The sequence below is a fragment of the Agelaius tricolor genome, unplaced genomic scaffold (assembly GCF_023055355.1).
Source record: "Agelaius tricolor isolate 1412-34295 unplaced genomic scaffold, bAgeTri1.0.p SCAF_13, whole genome shotgun sequence".
Lineage (NCBI taxonomy): Eukaryota > Metazoa > Chordata > Aves > Passeriformes > Icteridae > Agelaius > Agelaius tricolor.
In genome coordinates, this window is record NW_027269273.1 from 16,057,039 (window position 1) to 16,063,958 (window position 6,920).

General features: G+C 50.0%; 1 protein-coding gene across 6 annotated transcripts in view; it reads right to left on the bottom strand.

Annotated features, from left to right (window-relative positions):
- Nucleotides 1-3,584, bottom strand: part of KAT6B (lysine acetyltransferase 6B) — a 103,632-nt gene extending 100,048 nt beyond the window's left edge. Inside the window, exons 1-2 of one of the 6 annotated variants that reach the window (XM_071438852.1) lie at nucleotides 3,195-3,584; nucleotides 1,361-1,553 (exon numbers count right to left, since the gene is read on the bottom strand). The gene's annotated coding sequence lies outside the window, so the exon portion shown is untranslated. Of the gene's footprint in view, nucleotides 1-1,360; nucleotides 1,554-2,803 lie in introns of all 6 variants that reach the window. The other 5 variants (XM_071438854.1, XM_071438853.1, XM_071438850.1 and 2 more) reach the window with 5 other exon arrangements.
- Nucleotides 3,585-6,920: the final 3,336 nt, after the last annotated feature.

Genomic DNA, 6,920 nt, shown 5'->3' on the forward strand with positions numbered 1-6,920 from the left:
GGGTGAGGAGAAGATGCAGCCAGGGGAGATGACAGCAATTTGTGCAATCTGCCGGTGACCTGTGAAGCTCAATCTCACTCTGCTCCTTCCTACCTGCTCTGCACACACTCAGGAGAAGCAGCAGCAGGCCAGCTCTCTGCTGCAGCATCAGGGTCAGGTAAGGATTGCAGCAGAGGAGGAGGAAGAAGAGAAGACTGCCATTGCATTCCATTTTTGCCATTTTTCCTTGCTCCAAGCCACTACTTAGAATTCTGTAGCTAATCAACTCTGTATTCCACCCCCATCTCAATTAATGATGCAAAATAGACAACACAGTTGTTTTTCTATTGCAAAAGACATGGACCTAGAAAGAAATGGGGAGAAAGCAGATCCTGGTAAGGACTCCCATCATGCATATTCCTCTTAAAATTACTCAGGTCATGAAGCCAGCTACTGTATTATTCTTTACACAACATACAGTTTCCAATAATAAGAAAGGGCAAGGACACATCTATATGCTTTAAAAATACAGATATGTAGACACTAGAGTAACTTCAAAACTGCACCAAAGACTCGGGGGTGTGGAGAGAAGAGTGGCACATGTGAAACGAACTGATGGAAGTGCTTGTGCTCTGAGATACCCCACGAGCTTCTCTGAGATCATACGCTTAAAATCATTTCACAACATGACAGCAGCAAGCGCCACCAGAGGAAACGGCATCAGCACAACATGACAGCAGCAAAATCACCCAAATTCACCTTTCCCACCTTCTACTGTGGAAGTTCTGAGCACTTTAAAATACAGTACTAGAGAACAACAGGAAATATAGGAAGGTAATATTCACTGCCAAGAGTTCACCTGGAAAAAGGTGAGCTGAAAATACTTCTTCTTGGGAGCGTGGTTTTCAACAGCAAGGGTGGGTATCCGTCTGCCCTTGCCAGAGGGGGTTATTTTCAATGTCCAGTGACAGAGTACGAGAGGTGAGGTCCGGGCAAAGAACACACAACGTGAACATCACTTCCAAAACGTGGCACTGCCAGCCTGGACTATTCCCCTCCCCAACTTACTCAAGGTTTTCACAGTATTAGCCCAGCCACGGAGATGTGCAACGCCTAGAGCCTCGGGCCAAGGCATTGTTGCGTTCGAAGGGGCCAAGCCGGGGCTGGCTCTGCGCCCTGCCCGCCCTGCTCCGGGCTTTGCCATTGCCGAGGCGGGAGCCCCCAGCCCGCAAGCTCTGCCCCGGGCACGGCGACCCGCGGCCAGGGCAACCCGGGGCCGTGCTCGCACTCGCACCCGCACCGCGGGGCGCCGGGCGGGGCCGGGGGCGGCGGCCGCGCGTCCCCCGCGGGAGGCAGGTGAGACCCCCCCGGTACCACTCACCTCCGCGGGGGGAGGAGCCTCCTCCGGGCGCCGCAGCGGCTCCCCCTGCTGCCGGCTCTTCCGCCGCTCCCGCCGCCGGGCCGCGCCGGGCCGCCTGCCCCGCTCCGCGCCGCCCGCGGCCGCCGCGACCACCCCGCTGCCGCCGCGCGCGACTCGGCGCACCTACGCCGCCATTTTGTCTCGCCCTGTTGTACTTAACGTGAATCCGACATGACACTGATTACAGCCCAATGGAGGCTCATTAAAACCTTACCTACCCCGCGCCCCGCCCACCGCCGCCCGCCATTGGCCCGCGCCGCGCACGCCGCTGCGCGCTCACGGGCCGGGGGGGGGGGGGGCTGTCCGTCACCCGCCCACAGCGGCCCCGTCCCGCCCAGCAACCGGCTCGGCGCTCCCATTGGCGGGCAAGGCCTGTCAATCGCGCGGCGCGCCCCTTCCCTGCGCGCTCAGCACCGCCCACCGGCAGGAGGGGGCGGGGCCGGCCGCTGACACTGGCCGCCGCCGCCGCCACACACTCGCGCGTTCCGCCCACCCACCCGCCTCACGGGTGGGCCTCGGGGGCTCGCGATTGGTCACAAACCGGGAGCGGGGACGGGGCTTCTCGCAATCCCGCCCTCCCGTTGGCTGCCGCTGCCGCCCGTCCGCCACCCCCCGGCCTCCTCACCCCCCCTGCCACCGCCCCAGCCGCTCGCTCCCGAAGTTTATTCGGGAGCGCGAGCGCTGCCGAGACACCGGCGGCGGCCGCCTGAACCAGCTCGGCAGGGCGGGCGGGCGCGCCACACACACTAATGAGCCGCCTTAAATATTGAGCGTCACGCGCGTGCCTCGGAGGCTGGCACTCGCCCGGGCGGGCGAGATGGAGCGGCGTGCTCGCAGCATTACCCTCCCAAGGTGCCTGGCACTGGCAGCCGCTTATCGCGCACACACACACCCCGCACCACCGAGGGAGGGAGGAGGGAGTGGAAACGGGGACGACGACAATGACTCCCGGCTCTGCAGCCACATGCAGGTCCCTGCAAGTTTCGCCATGCGAAGCACAGGGACTTCTCTGTCAACCCGTCTGCGAGGGAACAATTGCCGCCTCAGAAAGACAGGGTGGGAACATGCAACACAAAAACCTCAGCCATCCCCTGCTTCCCTCCGCCACTCCATTCCCCCTCTCCCCACCCCATCCAGCCCAGCCATCACCCCCTGCTGCTGCTCCCCCTCCCCTGCAAAACGCAGAGCATTGCAATGCATTTACCCAGCGCAAGTGTCTGCAAACACGTGCATCAGCCTCCGATGCTAAAGGAAAAAAAGTACCCAGCCTAGTGACAAGCCCCCTGCGCTGGGAGCGGGGAGGGAAAGGGGGTTATTATGGCAAATTGCAGCCTGTCACCCAATGCAAAACAAACCCCATCGCATGCTCCCTATTATCCCCGCATAAACTCCTGGGAATCTAACCTCCGATGCAGGTTCCCCCCTTTGCTTGCAATGACCTCCTTTCTCTGCCCGTGTGTGTTTCTGCAGCAGCGGTTCCTGCGGAATGTGCTGCCCCTGAAACGCGATCGCGGCTCCTCTCTCTCTCTCGCTCGCTCGCTCTCTCCGCTCTGTCTCTCGCTCGCCCGCTCGCTCTCTCTCCTGGCTGCAAGCAGAGCCAGGAACACAACAACAACACAGCCTCCCCCCACCCCCTTCCCCAAACACATACACACTGAAGAGACCCAGCCAGGAGAGCCAGACGAGCCGGGGAGGGGGTGGAGGGAATCCCCAGCCAGCGGATTGATTGCACCAGTTACCTTCCCTAAGCCCCTCCGCGAGAGGGGAAAAAAGAAGATGAATACAGAGAGAATACCTTGTCTCCCCTCCTCCTCCTCCGCGGGGCTCCTCTTCTCACTCCAAAATACTAAAAGGTGGACGGGCAGATCAGACACACGCGTTCGGCTCTCGGCGGGGGAGGGGAGCCACGCGAGCAATTATCATTAATTTAGAAATTAAAACAGAAACCCACCCCAGACCTCCAGCCTCCCCGGTGCGGGCGGACGCAGATTGCGAGGACTGGTGCTAAGACACAGGACCTGATAACAGCTAATTGAAAGGTTAATCTACATAGGCTGTGACAGAAGAGGTCCCTCCCCACTTTTTTATCTGCTGTTGGCAAGTGGGAAATTGAGCTCCCCCCACCTTTTCTCCCTCAAAAAAAAAAAAAAAAAAAAAAGAAAAGAAAAACGAAAAAAAGAGAAAAAAATTAAAAAATAAAGAGGGAGAGAGAAAGGGGGAAAGGCGATAAAGTTTGGGGGGCGGCGCGTCCCCTGGGCGGGAAGGCGGCTGCGGGGGGGAAGCGGCCACCGGCGCCTCCCGGGGGCCCCCAGCCGCCCTCGGGGGGTCGCGCCGGCCTTTAGGGTCCTACGCGGGGCGATGTGACCTGTCCCGATGGGAGCCCCCCAAGGGCAGCCTTTGGGGCTTGAACGCTCCCCCGGGCCGGGGGAAGAGGGCTGTGCTTGAGCCTCCCATAATTAGTGTGAGCGATGGAAGCAGCGTGAACAAATCACAGATGTTGTCCTCCCGTTGAGTTTGTACATGTAACAAGATGTTGCGAGGAATTTATATTAAAGAACAAGATGATAACACGTACGCACTTAAAGCTCGGTTTTCTCCACGCTGTCTTGACCGGTGATGCCAAAGGCCTCTCACCATGTCAAAGTGTTCAGCAATCATGGAATATGCTGAGTTGGAAGGGACCCATCAGAACCATCGAGTCTTACTCCTGGGTTTGAATACTCCTTGTGATGGTTTTCTCACCTGTGGCCAGCAAACAGCACTTTTCACCCAAACATCACTTTTTACCCAAGCATGGCACGACAGAATACCATGGGATACATCCCACAGGGTACCACACAAGGGAGGGAAAGGCAGAGTACCTACCTGAGCATCTACTCAAGCAGGCACAGCTAGACATTCTCCATCTTCCCAAACTTGATTGTTCCACACGTCTCCTCAACATCCTCTTTTCCACATCTTGTGGATGACATGTTGTGTTAGGTGCCTGCCTGCAAAGTTTTCTAAAAATATCTGGTCCTGAATAAGAAAATATAAAAGTAAAATTAAAAATAAAACTCCTTAAGAGTGGGTGGAAAATGGCCTTCTACAATAAATTATGAAGGTCTTCCCTAGATGATGCACTGCATGTAGACTAGTAAGGAAACAATGTTTCCATAATAATAATTTTAAAAAACCATTAGGGTTTAGTGCAACTTCTTTCAGAGTCAGTTTCTGGAGTTACTGTGTAAGGAAGCTCTTTGGTGATGTTTCAGAGCACTGTAAAATTGTATGACCTACTTACAGAAAGCTACCGGGTGAAAATAATATTCCAGCATGTATCTATCACACCATAACCATTGACTGAGGTTTTAGTCTTTTAACTGCCAGATGCAACCTTTTAAACATTAAGAGGGAAATTGAAATGTGTAGTGACCTAATACTTGTTGGAGAATCCGTCAAGGTTCATGTATTATGCAGGACCTGGCAGTGATTTAAAATAGTTTTTAAATTATTGGAAATGTTATAAATCATTTCAGCACAATTTGTAGCACAGCGTCACATTTGCAACACTATTCGGAATGTTGTGTCAACATTTCCATCAGAAACTTTTTTTTTTTTTTCCCCGGGAAATTTACAACTTGGTTAGTGGTAAAAACATAAAAATAATTTCTTGAAACTGAAACTTGGCATGGCCTCATCCCAGTTCAGGAAACAAAACACTGGAGAAAACTCGATAATATGTTTGGCCATTCTGGAATTATGAGTGTGTCGTGAAGACATAAGTAACAGCACAGAGAAAAATCATAAAAGTCTCTGGTTTAAATAATTCCATTCTTTCTTCTCCATTTAACTCTTTTCCTAAAAATAAATTTTATAGGATGATATGTCATTGGGTGTTGTGTTCCAGTTTTTAACATATTCAAGAACCTTTTGTTTAGAGAGAGAGTCCTATGGATCTTGACATTTACAGGTGTACCTGATACTATGTAAACTGAGAAGTTTAAGCACATGAACCTCTTTATACATGAATCATTGTCCAGCAAACTCAGATCCACTGTCACTGTAAATTATACTATTTTCCAAAATTATAACTTCAAAAGAGCTACATCATGGTAGTTCAGTTTGAGATAGTGCATCTTACACAGAGAAACCTAAGTACCTGGAATGCTTTGGATCTAACTGAGAATGTCTATAAGAATTTCGGTTGGTCATCTACAAAAGAAATAGTTTTGGTTTATTGTATGAGAATGCCCTCAAGCCTATATTAAAAATATCTATGGAAAAGTAATAAGCCCATCAAGGCAGTGCAAACAATAAAATTTACACTTTAGTATGTCTTTTATGGGCAGAATTTGTGGGATTTCTCTCCCATAACTCCTACAAACTGGTGAAGTATCACTAATTCCCCCAAGGAATAACAGGTGTCTAAACATTTATACATTGAATACTCATTCCATGTGCTAAAATCATGTCCTTAATGTTAAAAAAGAGTATCTAAAATCAAAATAACTTTCTCATGTATTCTTCTAGAAAGAACTACTTTGGCTAATTTCCCTTTGTTCTATTAGCCTCTTTGCTTTTGTATTTTAAATAATCTTATTTACAGGATTTTCGCCCCACACACCCCCTCCATGGAAAAATATATATTATTGTACATCTACATGAGTATGTAGTGAGCATATGCTTCTCCTCAAAAGTCCTTAGAATTATTCTAAAAATGCACTTACACTGCTATTTTTTGATCACAAGTGAGAGAAAGCAAGAAGTTAAGGGCTCTGCATGGTCTCAGTTAAATTCAGTTCTCAAAAATGAAAATCTGAAAATTACTGTATGGCTGTGGTGTAAGACATGCTGGAGACTACTGCTTAAATAAAGCCCAGACATGTGCAGAACAAATTCATCAGTGTACAAAAAAGAACATCAAATTAGAGTTTGAACACTTGCTTGAAATCCGTAAGAAAATTCTTGTGCATGAAATTACTGCCATATTAAGAATTTCCCTGTGAGGGCTTTAATCACTGATGCAGTTCCTTTAGAACTAGTGGGGCTGTTACATATTTAGAAACAATTATGCAGTTGTCCATGTTGGTATGGTGACAGATCCCTATTTATCTTTGGAGATGCTGGAGGGTAAAATCTTGGCCCTCATAGAAGTCTGGCAAAACATCCTATGACTTCAACCAAGCCAGGATGTTCCTTCTATTATTACCACACACAGCCACATATTTGACTACAGTCACCTGGAAATTTCATCCCCTGGCATATGCTGTTGAAAGAAGTGACCCAGGGGAGAAAAGTCATCCTAAAAGTGCAACGAGTTTCATCCCATAGTCATCCTGAGCATGTCCCTGCCTGGGAGCTGAATGCATGAATTCTTTACCTGCACCACCTCCTCTGCTCAGCTCACCTGCCAGCAGCTTCTCTGCTACTCTAACCTTCAACCTCATACTCCTTTGGGACTAAAACACCCTTTTCTTAATTTTTTTTTTAATTTGTGATATTTTCCCCCCCCAAAGCCTTTTATATTTTAATTTAATCT